The following is an 18,562-nucleotide window of genomic DNA, read 5'->3' as shown; positions in this document are numbered from 1 at the left end:
TTCCATACAAATGGATATAAATCTAGAGAAAGAACCAAGAGGGAGAGGAAGGCAGTGACAGATTAGATAAGAAGTGACAGACATTGCAAGGTGAACCAATGAGACAGGAGGTGATGCAACTGAATGAATCATTAGCCCAGAGTGAGGCAAAAGCCTCTGTCCTGAAGAGCCACATTCCCCTGGGGCCCCTAGGCTGCTTCCTGTGCTGCTCACCAAGAACAAGCCACGTCAGATTAACCTCACTTCCTTTGCTGCTATGCTTTGCAGGCTGGTAAATCAAGGGACAGCTGTAGATGTAGCATGCATGAACTGCAACAAGGCATTTGAAAAAGAAGGAGCAAAGTCAATATATATGTGGCTCCATACCTGACAGAGATTATACCCAAAGCATCATGTTTACCTGGAGGACATATCTCCAGAATGTGCTAAAGTGCTTTGCCTTGTTCAGCATTTTCACTGGCAAATTCGATGAAGGCAAAGAGAGCAGACTTGTCAAGGGTTCACTTGACACAGAGGAGATATCACTAATAAGTCACTTGACAGGAACAAGATGCAAAAAGCTCCAGACAGACTAGAATGCTAGGTAAAACTAACAAGACAAAACATAGAATCCATAGTTAAGTTCAAGTAATTAGATGTCCAGGGTACAGGAGACTTGAGTTCATGCATGAAAAATGAAAGTAGTGGCTTTGGTTGATTTCACACTCAATATGAATTACTAGTATGACAAATTCGTTAAAAAAGAGAGAGAAATTTTTGCAGCTTTATATTGCATATTCAGGTGGGATATATTAAAGGTCATACATTGGCTCTCATGGACTTGTTTTAATTTTATTCAGCTTCAACTTGAACTTGCATAGGAGCGATTGATCTGCTCCCCAGTTGGCCCCTGGCCTGGTTCTCAGTGATGATATTAAGCTTTTCCATCATCTTTTTCCACTCATGTTATCAATTTGATTCCAGTGTATTCTGTCTGGTGAGGTCCATGTGTTTAGCTGCAGTTTATCTTGTTGAAAAAAGATGTTTCCAATGAATAAGTCGTTGGTCTTACAAAATTCTATCATGCCATCTCCAATGTCATTTCTACCACCAAGGCCAGATTTTCCAACTACTGGTCCTTCTTTGTTTCCAACTTTCACATTCCAATCACCAGCAAATATTAATGCATCTTGATTGCATATTGGATCAATTTCAGACTGTAGAAGTTGGTAGAAATCTTCAATTTCTTTAACTTTGGCATTAGTGGTTGGTGTGTAAATTTGAATAATAGTCGTATTAACTGGTCTTCCTTGTACGCATATGGATATCATCCTACCACTTACAGTGTTGTACTTCAGGATAAAGTCTTGAAATGTTCTTTTTGATGATGAACACGATGCCTTTTTCTTCAATTTGTTATTCCCAGCATAGTATACCATATATTGTCTGATTCAAAATAGCCAATACCAGTCCATTTCAGCTCACTAATGCCTAAGATATCTATCTTCAAGTGTTCCATTTCATTTTTGACAACTTCCAATTTTCCTAGATTCATAATTTGTACAGTCCACATTCTGATTATTAATGGATATTTGCAGTTGTTTCTTATCATTTTGAGTCGTGCCACATTGGCAAGTGAAGGTCTGAAAGCTTGACCCCATCCACGTCATTAAGGTTGACTTTACTTTGAGGAGGCAGGTCTTCCCCAGTCTTATTTTGAGTGTCTTCCACCCGAAGGGCTCATCTTCCAAGACTATATCAGACAATGTTCCACTGCTATTCGTAAGGTTTTTAATGGCCAATTTTTTCAGAAGTAGATCACCAGGTCCTTCTTCCTAGTCTGTCTTAGCCTGGAAGCTCCAATAAAATCTGTCCAACCATGGTATATCCCACCTGAATTTGGAGGCCATCTCAAGAATAGATATGACCCACTGAACACACTGAACACTAATGACCAAAGATCAGACGAGTCGTGGGATGACATCAGGGACATCATACATGAGGAAAGCAAACCTGCTGAGTCAAGCCAATTCAGACTCAAAAGTAACCCTGTAAGACAGGGTAGAACAGCCCCACAGAATTTCCAAGGAGCAGCTGGTAGATTTGAGCTGTTGACCTTTTGGTTAGCAGGTGAGTTCTTAACCACTGCACCATCAGGGCTCCAAAGAATGCAAAAGGTTGTTAAAAAGACAGGAAAGAAAGAAAAAAACAAAATGGGTGTCAGAAGAGATTCTGAAATTTGCTCTTGAATGTCAAGTAGCTACAGCTAATGGAAGAAATGATGAAGTAAAAGAACTGAACAGAAGATTTCAAAGGCCAGCTCAAGAAGGCAGAATAAAGTATTATAATAAAACGTGCAAAGACCTGGAGACAGAAAACCAAAAGGGAAAAACACGTTCTGCATCTCAAGCTGAAAGAACTGAAGAAAAAATTCAAGCCTCAAGTTGCAACATTGAGGGATTCTGTGGGGAAAATATTAAACGATGCAGGAAACATCAAAAGAAGAGGAAAGAAATACATAGAATAACTATAACAAAAAGAATTGGTTGGCTTTCAACCATTTCAGGAGGTAGTATATGATCAAGAACTGAAGCAAGAGGTCCAAGCTGCACTGAAGGCATTAGTGAAAAACAAGACTCCAGAAACTGACGGAATACCAGTTGAGATGTTTCAACAAATAGATGCAACACTGGAAGTGCTCACTTGTTTATGCCGAGAAATTTGGAAGACATCTACCTGGCCAACCGAGAGGAAGAGATCCATATTTGAGCCCATTCCAAAGAAACGTGATCCCACAGAATGTGGAAATTATCAAACACCATCATTAATATCACATGCAAGTAAAATTTTGCTGAGGACAATTCAGAAATGGTTGCAGCAGTACATGGACATGGAACTGCTAGATATTCAAGCTGGATTCAGAAGAAGACATGGAATGAGGGACATTATTGCTGATGTCAGATGGATCTTGACTAGAAGCAGAGAATTCCAGAAAAATGTTTACCTGTGTTTTATTGACTATGCAAAGGCATTCGATTGTGCAGATCACAACAAATTATGGACAACATTGCAAAAATTGAGAATTCCCGAACACTTAATTATGCTCATGCAAAACCTGTGCATAGATCAAGAGGCAGTTGTTTGAACAGAATAAGGGATATTGGGTGGTTTAAAATCAAGAAAAGTGCGTGTCAGCGTTGTATCCTTTCGCCATACTTATTCAATCTGTATGCTGAGCAAATACTCCGAGAATCTGGGCTATATGAAGAACAACATGACATCAGGTTTGGAGAAAGACTCATTAACAGCCTGCGATATGCAGATGACACAACCTTGCTTGCTGAAAGTGAAGAGGACTTAAAGCACTTACTGATGAAGATCAAAGACCACAGCCTTCAGTATGGATTACACCTCAACATAAAGAAAATAAAAATCTTCACAACTGGACCAATAAGCAAGATCATGATAAATGGAGAAAAGATTGATGTTATCAAGGATTTCATTTTAGCTGGATCCACAATCAACGCCTAGGGAAGCAGCAGTCAAGAAGTCAAAAGATGTATTGTATTGGGCAAATCTGCTGCAAAAGACCTCTTTAAAGTGTTAAAAAACAAAGATGTCATTTTGAAGGCTAGGGTATGCCTGACCCAAGCTATGGTGTTTTCAGTCACCTATTATGCATACGAAAGGTGGACAAGGAGACCAAAGAAGAATCGATACATTTAAATTATGGTGTTGGCAAAGAATGTTGAATATACTACGGACTGCCAGAAGAATGAACAAATCAGTCTTGGAAGAAGTACAGCCAGAGTGCTCCTTGGAAGCCAGGATGGCAAGAATTCATCTTACGTACTTTGGACATGTTTCCAGGAGCTACCAGTCCCTGGAGAAAGACATCATGCTTCATAAAGTGGAGGGTCACCGAAAAAGAAAGCTGTCAACGACATGAATTAACACAGTGGCTGCAACGATTATGAGGATGGTACAGGGCCAGGCAGGGTTTTCGTTTGTTGTACATAGGTCGGAACCAATTTGACAGCACCTAAGAACATACTGCATATATAAAGTGGTCATAACCAAATAAAACAGACAAGTATACCACTGTACTTTTCATATTGAATTCTATTTGGGATGCCTCAAATTAAGCAAAACATTCATTGAAAAGTGCTCATGAAGGGGTTTGGAGGGGAGAGACTTGATTGAAACAGCTGGAGTAGTTTCTCTGGGAAAAGACATGGAGTTAGGAGGATGAGATGGCCATATTCAAGTACTTAAAGTGACATTGAAAAGGATTCGGTATATTATATGTAACTCCAGATAACAAGTATATAGATGGTTCAGACAGAGTGATGGATTTCTACTCAACATACGTTTTAATTTACTGACATTTTGCTATAGTCAAATGGAGAATTTGTTGCAACCAGAAGTTTCTATGCTGAATCCATTAGGGATAAAGCGAAAGGGATTCCTTCACTCCTTGGGAGGGCACACTAGATGAGTTTAGGGTCCCTTCCACTCTATAGATTCATTCATTTCACTTCACAGATATACACTGCATTCCAATGTGTTGTGTATACAGTGAGTGGTGAGCCAAACAGAAACAAGTCCCTGCTCTCTTGGAACTCAAGTGTATAGTCTGTGGGGGAGACAGACTATAAACAAGTGAACAGACAACTTACTAGAAATTTAAATATTATAAGGAAAGCGAACAGTATTGAGATAGATAATAAACAGAAAGGACTCCCATAGATAAGTAGCCAGGGAAAGTCTCACTGAGGTGATACTGAAGCTGAGAGCTAAAGGAGGAGGGATGTAGGCTTTTGAAGAACTACAAAAAGCATTCCAGACAGAAAGTACAACATGAACAAAGGGCATAGGGTAAGACAAAGCTTGGCACATTGAAGAACTGAAAAAGATCAAAACAGCCGGAACGCTGTAAGGGAGGAGTAAGATGGCACAGGCGAAGGGGGAAGTAGGCAGAGCTGAATCACACCAGGCCCTGTACAACAATGACAACAACATGAACCAAGATGAAGATTTAAACTTTATTCTAAATTCAGTAGAAAGCCACTAAAGAGTGTTAAGTAGAGCAGTAACAAATGGAATTCATGTTTTTAAAAGATTGATGAGTTCTTTGAGATCATTTTAGTACTGAAAAAACTGGCACAAAACAGAGGTTGCTCTGATCCTGCTCCTAGACTAACTCAGACAGGAGATGTAAGAACTAGTTCAGCACCTGCGGGAGTTTGCTCAGCCTGTAGGATCCCAGCATCTAAGGGTGCTCTAAAACTTCCTACCAGATGTTTTCAGAACACTGGGCAGTGTATTCATTCTCAACCTTGAGAACCTGGACTCCACCCGAGGACCATTTGCTACCACCTTCCAGAAAAAGTGCTCCTCAGGGCGACTGCCAGAAACCAAGTACACAGCTGCAAGAGGCCTTGGGACTCTGGGTTACCTGGAATTTGTAAAGGGGCAAGAACATGTGAGAAGTGTCCTTGCTTTCTAGTAATATTTGGAATTAGGGTTGAGGATAAGGTAAGCATTAAGCAACACAATGAGGAAAGGGTTAAGTCAAATGAAGGAGGAAGATAGCTTGGTTATAAAATTTGAACTTAGATACCCAAAAAGATGGGGATAAAGAAAAGAAGGAAAAGACTAATTATAGGAAGAAGGTCAGTATAAAATAACTAGGTGGAGAACTAAGTGAGTCTAAGACATGTTGTGGTGGCGATGTGGAGATGTGGAGACGTGGAGCCTATGACCACACTACTGCTGACAGGAGAATACTGCATGCTATACAGAAAAATGGAAAAAAAGAGAAATCCTCGATAATCCTACCATCTTAAATTAGCATTTTGGTGTATCCCCTCTACTATTTCTTCCCTATGTATCTGCTTTTAATGCTTTTATTGGATTTTTTAAATCAGAAGAGTAATACATGCTAGTTGCAGAAAATAAAAACTGCCCCAATCTCGTATCCCAGCCTCCCAAAGGCCCAAACCAAATCCATTGCAGACAAGTTGATGCTGACTCATAGCGACCTACAGGACAGAGTAGAACTGCCCATAGGGCTTCCGGGGCTGTAATCTTTACGGAAAGCAGACTGCAACATCTTTATCCCATAGAGCGGCTGCTGGGTTTGAACTGCTGACATTTCAGTTAACAGTGAGAGCTTAACCACTGCGTCACCAGGGCTCCTCACCAACCTCGAGGGGTATATAAATGCATTCATACATATGTAGTCTTCATAGCTAATCCTTTGTTGTGGTTAAAAAAATAATTTTTTTTACATAACTGTAATGCTAGTGTATATACAATTTTGTTACTTAACATTATACAATATTAATATTTCTTTGATCTCCTTGGGTTAATAACAATTATTATTATTATTATTATTTTTTTGGAGCCCCAGTGGCACAGTGGTTAAGAGGAGCTCAGGCTGCTAACCGAAAGGTCGGCAGTTGCTCCTTGGAAACCCTATGAGGCAGTTCTACTCTGTTCTATAGGGTCTCCATGAGTCAGAATCTACGCGGGAGCAACAGGTTTTTTTTTTTTAAATGTCGTTTTTATTTAGGTTTTCATTTAAGTTTCATACAAACTTTTAAAGGAAAAAGACTTTAGAAGTCCATTTATAAAGAAGAGGACGGCTGGAAAAGGAACACAACATCGTCATTAAGGAAATCCAAATTAAAACCAAAATGAGATAACACTTCATACTCACTAGAATGACTGTAACAACGAAGACCAACAACAAGTGCTGGTGAGAATATGGAGAAATAGCAAACCTCATACATTGCTGGTACAAATGTAAAACAGTCTGGCCACTTTGGAAAACAGTTTGGCCATTTCTTAAAAAGTTAAACATAAATTCACCATACCCAGAACCAAGCCCATTGCTGTCGAGTTGATTCCGACTCATAACGGCTTTCTAGGACAGAGTAGAACTGCCCCACAGCGTTTCCAAGGAGCACCTGGTGGATTCGAACTGCTGATCTTTTGGTTAGCAGCTGTAGCTCTTAACCACTATGCCACCAGAACCAACAATTCCGCTCCTGGGTATCTATCTACCCAAGAGGAATGAAAACAAATGCTCATGTAGAGACTTGTACATTAATGTTCTTAGCAACATTATTCATAAAAACCCCAAAGCAGAAAAATCCCAAAGTCCATCGGCTGGTAAATGGATATAATGGAGTACTAGTCAGCAATAAAAAGGAGTGAAATATTGATATACATTACAGCATCGATGAATCTCAAAGGCATTATTCTAAGTGAAAGAAGCAGAGGCAAAAGGCTATAGTATACATATTGTATCATTGCATTTATATGAAATGCCCAGAAAAGGCAAATTTATAGTCAGCAGATCAGGAGTTGCCCGGGACAGGGGCTGATATTGGGGTTGACTACCCATACAAACCCAGAAAACAAACCCACCTCCGTTGAGTAGATTCCGACCTCATAGCGACCCTGTAGGACAGAGTAGAACTGCCCCATGGAGTTTCCAAGTAGAGCCTGGTGGATTTGAACTGCTGACCTCTTGGTTAACAGCTGTAGCACTTAACCACTCCATAGGCTTGAGGAAATTTTAGGGGGTGGTAGAAATGTTCTAAAACTGAATTGTGGCGATGGTTGTACAACTCTATAAATTTACTTAAAAATAATCAAAGTGTACACCTAAAAAAGACGAAGAAGAGCATGCTTTCAACCACTTTTGGAACATTTTAAGACCAGTGAAATTCAGAATTTAATACTACAAAATACTGGTACAACAAAAGAATTTGTAAAGTCTCTTGGCTTTTCAAATTATAACTAGATTTGTCTTCACTATAACATCATCCTGACTGTGCTTATGTCAAAGGACAAGTTTAAAATAGTCATATTTTTGAAAAGGCATTGAAAAGCATAAAGTGAAATGAAGTTGAATTACAATTACATATCTTTAGGCAAAAAGAATGAAGCAGGAGCAGAAGGCGGGCCTTCTGTTTGGGTTTTGTGATGATATGGCGCTACCTAGCGATCATTTACAAAATGGCAGGACTTGTTTTTAAAATTCTTTTCTTGGATTTGTTGAGCCACATCTGTATACCACAACAAATATCTGAATGTTTGGCTATGTGTAGGCTAAATATCTGAACGAATCACTGAGTGACGTACACTTCATGAAAATACTGTAGTGACAAGAACTGTATTGGGAGTCTGGAGAAATGGCTTCCGGTCCTTGACCTGCTGATGTCAGCTTTGCAACTTTGAGTCAGGGCTTAGCTAAATTTACGGGCAGTCTGGTTCCAAAGTTTGAGGAGAGCCTCTAAAAGGTAATGGTTAGGTGCATGGCCTGGAAGCAAACTCCTTAACTTCGGTATCTCCTAAACTTTAGTATCCCAGTCTTTAAAATAGGGATAATAGAGTACACGCTGCTAGGATAGTTGTACCGGGCAAATCTGCTGCAAAAGACCTCTTTAAAGTGTTAAAACGCTAAGATGTCACTTTGAGGACCAAGGTGTGCCTGACCCAAGCCATAGTATTTTCAGTCGCCTCAGATGCATGTGAAAGCTGGACGATGAAAAAGGAACACTGTCAAGAATTGACTCATTTTAATTACGGCACTAGTGAAAAATATTGACATACCATGAACTGCCAGAAGAATGAACAAATCTGTCTTGGAAGAAGTACAGCCGGGATGCTCCTTAGCATACTTTGGACACGGTATCAGGAGGGGCCAGTCCCTGGAGAAGGACATCACGTTTGGTACAGAGGGTCAGCGAAAAAGAGGAAGACCATCAATGAGATGATGGACTCACAACAGTGGTTGCAACCATGGGCTCAAACGTATCTACTGTTGTGAGGATGGTGCGTGACCAGGGAACATTTTATTCTGTGGTGGATAGGGTCACTGTAAGTCAGAACTGACTCTACAGCACTTAACAACTGGATAGTGGTGGGAATTAAATGTAATATTAATGCATGTAAAAGCACTTATCTCAGAACACCTGTTGCTGTTGAGTTGATTCCGACTCATAGCGACCCTACAGGACAGAGAAGAACTGCTCTGGGTTTTCAGTGAGCTGCTGGTGGATTCGAACTGCTGATCTTTTGGTTAGCAGCTGAACTCTTAACCACTGCACCACCAGGGCCCCTGTCTAAGAACGGCCATTGAGAAAAAGTTAGGATATATGATTTTCCCCTCTGTAATAATGTTGCCTCATGGTTGAAAAATCCTTTGTCTGCCGTTTAAAATTAAGTTACACGTCCCTCCTCCAAAGCAACAAACAAAAAAAGCCCAGAAGGTTGTAAGCTCAAAGAGCTAAATATGATTCTTATAACTATCAGCTGATTGGAAAAACACATTTTTTAAAAAAAAAAATTTTTATTGTGCTTTATTGTGAAAGTTTACAAATCAAGTCAGTCTCTCACACAAAAACTTATATACACTTTGCTACATACGCCCAGTTGCTCTCCCCCTAATGAGACAGCCCGCTCCCTCCCTCCGCTCTCTCTTTTCCTGTCCATTTCGCCAGCTTCTAACCCCCTCTACCCTCTCATCACCCCTCCAGGCAGTAGATGCCAACACAGTCTTAAGTGTCCACCTGATCCAAGAAGCTCACTCCTCACCAGCATCCCTCTCCAAACCACTGTCCAGTCCAATCCATGCCTGAAGAGTTGGCTTTGGGAATTGTTCCTGTCCTGGGCCAACAAAAGGTCTGGGGGCCATGACCACTGGGGTCTTTCTGGTCTCAGTCAGACCATTAAGTCTGGTCTCTTTGTGAGAATTTGGGGCCTGCATCCTACTGCTCTCCTGCTCCCTCGGGGGTTCTCTGTTGTGTTCCCTGTCAGGGCAGTCATCGGTTGTAGCCGGGCACCATCTAGTTCTTCTTGTCTCAGGCTGATGTAGCCTCTGGTTTATGTGGCCCTTTCTGTCTCTTGGGCTTATAATTACCTTGTATCCTTGGTGTTCATTTTTCTTTGATCCAGGTGGGTTGAGACCAATTGATGCATCTTAGATGGCCATTTGCTAGCGTTTAAGACCCCAGATGCCACTCTCAAAAGTGGGATGCAGAATGTGGAAAAACACTTTTTAATGATTTAATTTTTAAAATAATGAGTAAAGATAGTGGTTGCACAGGAGCTGGAGGTTTACAAATAAGCTAAAACTTGCAAACAGGTTACTGTTGTAGATGGTCCACTCAGCACAGATACCCTGTGGATGTCTGATATGTTTTATACTTATCAGTACAATACTGACCAGAGAAACTATAATTCTCTCAATTTCTTCAGAATTAAAATGGGTGTTTGTACCAGTCTGGATTTTATTCCACTGGCCAGAGAACCAGTCTGCTTAAGGATCAATGCCATCTGAAACTAAAGGATTTCTACTATTTTACTTCTTCACCCGTTAGGCTCTCTCTAAGCCAAACCAAACCCATTGCTATGCAGTTGATTCTAACTCACAGCAACCTCATAGGACAGAGTCAGACTCCTCCACTGGATTTCCAAGGCTGTAATCTTTACAGAAGCAGACTGCCACATCTTTCTCCCATGAAGTGGCTAGTGGGTTTGAACTGCTGACCTGTAAGTTAGCGGCTGAGCATATAACCACTGTGCCATCAGGGCTCCCCAGGCTGTCTCTTTAGGATATCAAACTAGATGATTTAATTTTAGCTTTTATTTTCCGTGCAAATGTTTTGGCATTGCTTATACATTTTTAAGCAACTTCATTGTGGCATAATTTACATATGAACTCATCTATTTGAAATGTATAGTTCTATGAGTTTTAGTAATTTAAACAGTTGTGCAGTTTTTAGAACAATTCCACAATAAACTTTGCTTTTGACCAGTGAAATAATTTATTAGACCATTAACCTGTGAATTTAAACTACCTAGCTCTCTAGGTTTCCTGGTGGTGTGGTGGTTAAGAGCTACAACTGCTAACGAAAAGGTCAGCAGTTCTAATCTGCCAGGTGCCCCTTGGAAAGCCTAAGGGGCAGTTCTACTCTATCCTTTAGGGTCGCTATGAGTCAGAATCGACTCAATGGCAACAGGCTTGGATTGGGTTTTTTAGCTCTCTAGATGGAGGCCTGGTGGTGTGGTGGTTAAGAGCTCTTCTGCTAACCAAAAGGTTGACAGTTTGAATCTACCATCTGCTCCTTGGAAACCCTATGGGGCAGTTCTATTCTGTCCTACAGGGTCACTGTGGGTTGGAATCAACTCGACGGCAATGGGTTTGCTTTTGTTTGGTTTAGCTCTCGAGGACCTAGCCTAGGTATTTATTTTGAATAAATCAAGCTTTAAAGAAAAACAAACTCAAACTTTCAACTTTACTCAAAATAGAGGTGGGTAAAGCACATTTTAACTCAACAGCCGTAGGTTTGGTTTGGTTTGGTTTTAAAGCACATTTTCCAACTGTCTCTCCAGTGGTCTGTGGGCTAATTAAAAAATATAAATGAAAACAAATATTTGTATTTGGAAAAATACATATTGCATAATTCAGTAGAGTTTATGCCAATAGGCATAAACATTATTTAAAGAATATTTCCAACTATGGCCACCTTTCACCCAAGGAAAAGCAATGTCAAACTTTTTTTTTTACTATTATGAATATTAGGTGGGATGGACTGTCCAGGGCCTAAATATCTTGATCTAGTATAGCCCAAGCTTACTGAAGAAATACTCCCCTTTCTGTGATTTGGCTGTGCACCTTGGAAGGCTTGTACCTGAGATGCTGGCTTGGGAGCTTGCTGAGGAAGAGCGTCTTCTCTAATGGGATATCTAAGAGGCCTTGATTTTGTCTTGTTTCAGAAAGATTTTATTCGAGACAGAATTAAATTTCCATGCCTCTCATCTTGCAAATTCAGTATTTATGATTTACTTCTCCCAATTATAACCCCCTCCCCCGCCAAAAAAAACCCCGTTGCTGTCGAGTTTGATTCCTAGTGGCCCTACTGAAAAGAGTAGAACTGCCTCATAGGGTTTCCAAAGAGTGGCTGGTGGAACTGAACTGCCAGCTGAGCTCTTAGCAACTACACAATCAGGGCTTGTCTTAGTCATTTAGTGCTGACATAACAGAAATACTACAAGCTGATAGCTTTAACAAAGTGAAATTTATTTTCTCACAGTCTAGTAGGTTATAAGCCCAAATTCAGGGTGTCCCTGTCGGCTCTGGAGGAAGGTCCTTGTCCTCAACCTTCCCCTGGTTGAGGAGCTTTACATGCGCAGGGGTCCTATGTCCAAAGGACGTGCTCTGCTCCTGGTGCTGCTTTCTTGGTGGTAAGAGGTCCCCAACTCTCTTCTTGCTTCCCTTTCCTTTTACCTCTTGAGATATAAATGGTGTTGCAGGCCACACCCGAGGGAAACTCCCTTTACACTGCATCGGAGTAAGGGTGGTGTTACAATTCCACCCGAATCCTCTCAACATAAAATTACAGTCACAAAATGGAGGACAACCACATAATACTGAGAATCATAGCCTAACCAAGTTAATACACACATTTTTGGGGGGACATAATTCAATCCATGACATTCTACCCTTTGGCCCCCAAAAATCACATCTTCGCAACATGCAAAACATATTCATCCTATTAAAGCAAAAGTCTTATCTCTAAGTCCCAAATCCAAAAACTCCTCTTCATCTGTGAAATCTAGAATACAAGTTATCTGCTTCCAAGGGTACGATGGCAGAACAAGCACAAGCTAGACATTTCCATTACAAATGGAAGAAATTGGAGGGAAAGAAGGGATAACAGGCACCAAGCAAGACAGCAGAACACATTACATTAGCCCTCAAAGTTTTGAAAATAATCTCTTGTTCTCTGAGACAATTTACACAATGGCCTTGCCCTCTAGACTGTAGGTACTGGCTACACTCTCCAGATTCTGAGTGGAGGCCCTTTAGCCCTGGGCTTCAGCTCTGGTTTCTAGGCCCACAAGGACAGCAGCTCTGCTCCCTCGGCTTTAGACAAACCATTCTCCTAGTCTATCTGAGTGGCAACTCCACCCTTAGAAACACCAGAGGCCATGGCTCCACTCTTTGAAATCCCTGAGGTCATGGCCATAACTTTTGAGACTGAGGTAGTTTGGCTTCTTGTGTTGTCTCTTCAGCTTCTCCTTCCTGGTTTCTTGGCCTCTGGGCTCCTCGGAACTCATGCCCGCATCTGCCCTGCTGGGGCAAGTGTCCCAAAGCTTGTAGCTTCACCGATAAGTGCCCAGAGGCACCCTACTCCGCCAGGAAGCCTCCTGCACACAGGCACTCAGCTCTCTGGCTCTGTGGGTGGGCAAGCCTAGCTCCACCAATAAGTGTCTAGAGGCACCCCACTCCACAAGGAAGCCTCAGGCACACAGGCACTCTGCTCTTTTGGTCTGTGAGTCATCAGCTCCAGGAGAAGGCTTTCTCTCTCTGTCAGCTCTGGAGGAAGGTCCTTGTCGTCAATCTTCCCCTGGTTGAGGAGCTTCTTAGGTGCAGGGATCCTATGTCCAAAGACACACTCTGCTCCTGATGCTGCTTTCTTGGTGGTATGAGGTCCTCAACTCTCTCCTTGCTTCCTTTTCAGATGAAATGTGGTGCAGGTCACATCCCAGGGTAACTCCTTTACATAGGATCTGAGTAAGGGTGGTGTTAAAACCATACCCTAATCCTCTCAACATCAAATTGTTGTTGTTGTTGTTAGGTGCCGTCGAGTCGGTTCTGACTCATAGTGACCCTATGCACAATAGAACGAAACACTGCCCGGTCCTGAGGCATCCTTACAATTGTTCTAATGCTTGAGCTTACTGTTGAAGCCATTGTGTCAATCCATGTCGTTGAGGGTCTTCCTCTTTTCCGCTGACCCTGTACTCTACCAAGCATGATGTCCTTCTCCAGGGACTCATCCCTCCTGACAGCATGTCCAAAGTATGTAAGATGCAGTCTCGCCATCCTTGCTTCTAAGGAGCATTCTGGTTGTACTTCTTCTAAGACAGATTTGTTCATTCTTTTGGCAGTCCATGGTATATTCAATATTCTTCACCAACACCACACTTCAAAGGTGTCAATTCTTCTTCAGTCTTCCTTATTCATTGTCCAGCTTTAACATGCATGAGATTGAAAATACCATGGCTTGGGTCAGGTGCACCTTAGTCTTCAAGGTGACATCTTTGCTCTTCAACACTTTAAAGAGGTCCTTTGCAGCAGATTTACCCAATGAAATGGGTCATTTGATTTCTTGATTGCTGTTTCCATGGCTGTTGATTATGGATCCAAGTAAAATGAAATCCTTGACAAATTCAATCTTTTCTCCATTTATCATGATGTGGCTCACTGATCCAGTTGTGAGGATTTTTGTTTCCTTTATGCTGAGGTGTAACCCATACTGAAGGCTGTGGTCTTTGATCTTCATTAGTAAGTACTTCAAGTCCTTTTCACTTTCAGCAAGCAAGGTTGTGTCATTTGCATAATGCAGGTTGTTAATGAGTCTTCCTCCAATCCTGATGCCCTGTTCTTCTTCATATAGTCCAGCTTCTCGTATTTTTTGTTCAGCATACATATTGAATAGGTATGGCAAAAGAATACAACCCTGACGCACCCCTTTCCTGACTTTAAACCAATCAGTATCTCTTTGTTCTCTCCAAACAACTGTCTCTTGATCTATGTAAAGGTTCCTCAGGAGCACAATTAAGTGTTCTGGAATTCCCATTCTTCACAGTGTTATCCATAGTTTGTTATGATCCACACAGTCGAATGCCTTTGCATAGTCAATAAAACACAGCTAAACATCCTTCTGGCATTCTTTGCTTTCAGCCAGGATCCATCAGACATCAGCAATGATATCCCTGGTTCCACTTCCTCTTCTGAAACCGGCCTGAATTTCTGGCAGTTCCCTGTCGATACAGTGCTGCAGCCGTTTTCAAATGATCTTCAGCAAAATTTTACTTGTGTGTGATATTAATGATACTGTTCTATAATTTCCACATTCGGTTGGATCATCTTTCTTGGGAATAGGCATAAATATGGATCTCTTCCAGTCAGTTGGCCAGGAAGCTGTCTTCCATATTTCTTGGCATAGACGAGTGAGCACCTCCAGCACTGCATCTGTTTGTTGAAACATCTCAACTGATGTTCCATCCATTCCTGGAGCCTTGTTTTTCACCAATGCCTTCAGAGCAGCTTGGACTTCTTCCTTCAGTACCGTCGGTTCCTGATCATATGCCACCTCTTGAAATGGTTGAACACCGACTAATTCTTTTTGGTATAATGACTCTTCTTTTGATGCTTCCTGCATCGTTTAATATTTTCCCCATGGAATCCTTTACTATTGCAACTCAAGGCTTGAATTTGACCTTGCCAGATGGAACACACAGAAATCAAATTGACTACATCTGTGGAAAGAGACGATGGAAAAGCTCAATATTATCAGTCAGAACAAGGTCTGGGGCCGACTGTGGAACAGACCATCAATTGCTCATATGCAAGTTCAGGCTGAAACTGAAGAAAATCGGAGCGAGTCCGAGAGCCAAAATATGACCTTGAGTATATCCCACCTGAATTTAGGGACCATCTGAAGAATAGATTTGACACATTGAACATTAGTGACCAAAGATCAGACGAGTTGTGGAATGACATCAAGGACATTATCCATGATGAAATCAAGAGGTCATTGAAAAGACAGGAAAGAAAGAAAAGACCAAGATGGATATCAGAGGAGACTCTGAAGCTTGCTCTCAATGTCGAGGAGCTAAAGCAAAAGGAAGAATTGATTAAGTAATAGAACTGAACAGAAGTTTTCAAAGGGCGTCTCGAGAAGGCAAAGTAAAGTATTATAATGACATGTGGAAAGAGCTGGAAATGGAAACCAAAAGAACACGCTCAGTGATTCTCAAGCTGAAAGAACAACATAAAATTACAATCACAAAATGGAGGACAACCACACAATACCGGGAATCATAGCCTAACCAAGTTGACACACACATTTTTTGGGGGACATAATTCTGTCCCATGACAGGGCTCCAACCCAGATTTAGATGGGTCTCCTGCCCTGCTATTTTTACTTCTCGCCGTCCAACACCCTCTCCCAAGACAGCATCCATTAAAAATGTACATAAAGCCTTAGAGGGCAGAACAACTTGGAAAATAAGGATGAGAATGGTTTGCACAACTCAAAGAATGTAATTGATGTCACGGAATTGTAGGTGGAGAAACTGTTGAATTAGTGTATGTTTTGCTGTGTGTAATCTCAACAACAAAATAAGTAAATTAAATGTACATAAAAATCTTAATGCAAGAATTAGTCTTGCATTGAGAATATTGAAAATGACTCTCCCTGTTTATTTACTTATTTATTTTTTGTTCCTGTCTTATGTTTATCTATAGGTGCTTCAGAGGGGTGGGTGGTGATATATAAACTACCTCTACTTTGGAAATTCCAGACTTACCTTTCTCTAGTCCTACAGAATTTACTGCTAAAACTACTCATCTTGGCATTTAAATACTACTTTATGTTGTTATTTAAATGTTCAATGTGTGCTAGTTCAGTCTCCTCGAACTATTGTGGTTAGAATAACCAAAACCAAACCTGTTGCCGTTGAGTTGATTCCAATTCATAGTGACCCTATAGGACAGAGTAGAACTGCCCCATAGAGTTTCCAGGGAGCGCCTGGTGGATTCCAACTGCTGACCTCTTTTTGGTTAGCAGCTGTAACTCTTAACCACTATGCCAACAGGGTTTCCTGTGGTTAGAAGAGTTGTCTTAAATTGTGTGTGTGTGTGTGTGTGAATAAATGAATCTTATATTTCTCAAGCGCCTAGTTCTTAACCACACACAAAAAAAATTGCTGTCAAGTTGACTCCTAGCGACCCTGCAGGACAGAGTACCAACAACCAAAACCAAACCCAGTGCTGTGGAGTCGATTCCGACTCATAGTGACCCTATGAGTCGGAATCGAGTAGAACTGCCCTGGGTTTGGTTTTGGTTGTTGGTACTCTGTCCTGCAGGGTCGCTAGGAGAGTAGAACTGCCCCGTAGAGTTTCCAAGGAGCACCTGGTGGATTCCAACTGCCGACCCTTTGGTTAACAGCCGTGGTAGTTAACCACTATGCCACCAGGGTTTCCCAGAACAGAGTAGACAGAGTAAAACTGCCCCATAGGGTTTCCAAGGAGTGGCTTGTGGTTTTGAACTGCCAACCTTTTGGTTAGCATTTTAGCTCTTGACCACTGAGCCACCAGGGCTCCATCTAAATAACTTTTTATGTATTTAATAAATACTTGTTTAATTAATGGCTGATACCTCAGGTTCATTGCCTCTCCTCCTGCCCCCCATGACATTTACATTTATCGCACAGTCCAGATTTCCTAGGCATTTCAGATTTCAAATTTTGTCTTACTGTCCCCGTAAGGACAGTTGTGTGTGCCACACCATATGTCCTGACATATGGTCCTCAGTAGCTGTAATGTGAAGCCATCTCTATTGCAATAAATCTCGGATTTCTATTCCCTCTTGTTTGTTAACTAATAGATTTGATATGATTTTGAATGCAGTCCCCTTTTTTAATTTAAACTTATCCTTGATTTTTAAAATTACAAAAGTATACAATTAGAAAAAGTCTGACAGTACAAAATGTACAAAGTGAAGTTCCCTTTCACCAAAGGTGATTATTTTTCCTGTGTTGTTTCTGCCTTAACACATAACTCAAGGCTTGTATACAAAGAGTACCTAGAGAACATCTAACAGGTGCGTGGTCCAAATGGCACCGAGCCTGGAATTGAGACCTGTGCACCTGTCCATAGATCTGTCACTCAATAACTCTATAACCTTGGGCAAGTCACTCAAAACTTCTGAGTGCTGGAGTCTTCCATAAAATGCTACCCATTTCATAGGTTGTTGGGTCAAGTGAGACGTGTATGCATAAGCCCTCTGTGAAGTCTAAAGCTTTAGGCAAGTGGTCCCTGGGTGGTACAAATGGATAATTGCTCCACTTACCCTTCTAGCGTCTTGAACCCACCCAGAGGCGCCTGTCTCCTGAGACAGGCCTGGCGATCTGCTTCCCAAAGGTCACAGTCATGAAAACCCTATGGAGCAGATCTACCCCGCATACAAGGGTTGCCATGAGTGGAAATCGACTGGGAAGCAGCTAACAACAAAGCGCTATGCAAATTTAAAGGACAGTTGTGGGCTTCTGGATACGTTTTTACTTCTGCTCGATTACAGACTTTTTCCGTCCACCATCGCAGCTTTAAAGACTCCCCCACTCCACCCCCCCGGCTCTTGCCACTCCAGCACCGCAAATTCAGTGGCTCCTCCTGCAAGTGGCTGCTTCTCAAGGCTTCCACCTACCCCAGCGTCCGAGCACAAGGGCCGAGCGAGAGCCCACGAGCGCCAGGCCCCGCTCCTAGATGGCTGAGAAGCTAGAGACGGTCTGTCTCTGGGAGAATGGAGCCCACTCTCTGCAGCTTTAGCTCGTGCTCCCTTTAGGGGCCGCCTCTTGGCCTTAAATTCAAACTAGAGCGGATCTCAGCCTGAATCTCGCCAGGACTGCAAACCGCAGCCTTCCCTCCCCCGGAAACCCGACCAGCCTGGTCGCTTTGCCCCAGCCTCAGCCACGCCCCGCCGGGCAAAAG

The sequence above is a fragment of the Loxodonta africana genome, chromosome 3 (genome assembly GCF_030014295.1).
Source record: "Loxodonta africana isolate mLoxAfr1 chromosome 3, mLoxAfr1.hap2, whole genome shotgun sequence".
Taxonomy (NCBI): domain Eukaryota; kingdom Metazoa; phylum Chordata; class Mammalia; order Proboscidea; family Elephantidae; genus Loxodonta; species Loxodonta africana.
This window is presented reverse-complemented; position numbering follows the sequence as displayed.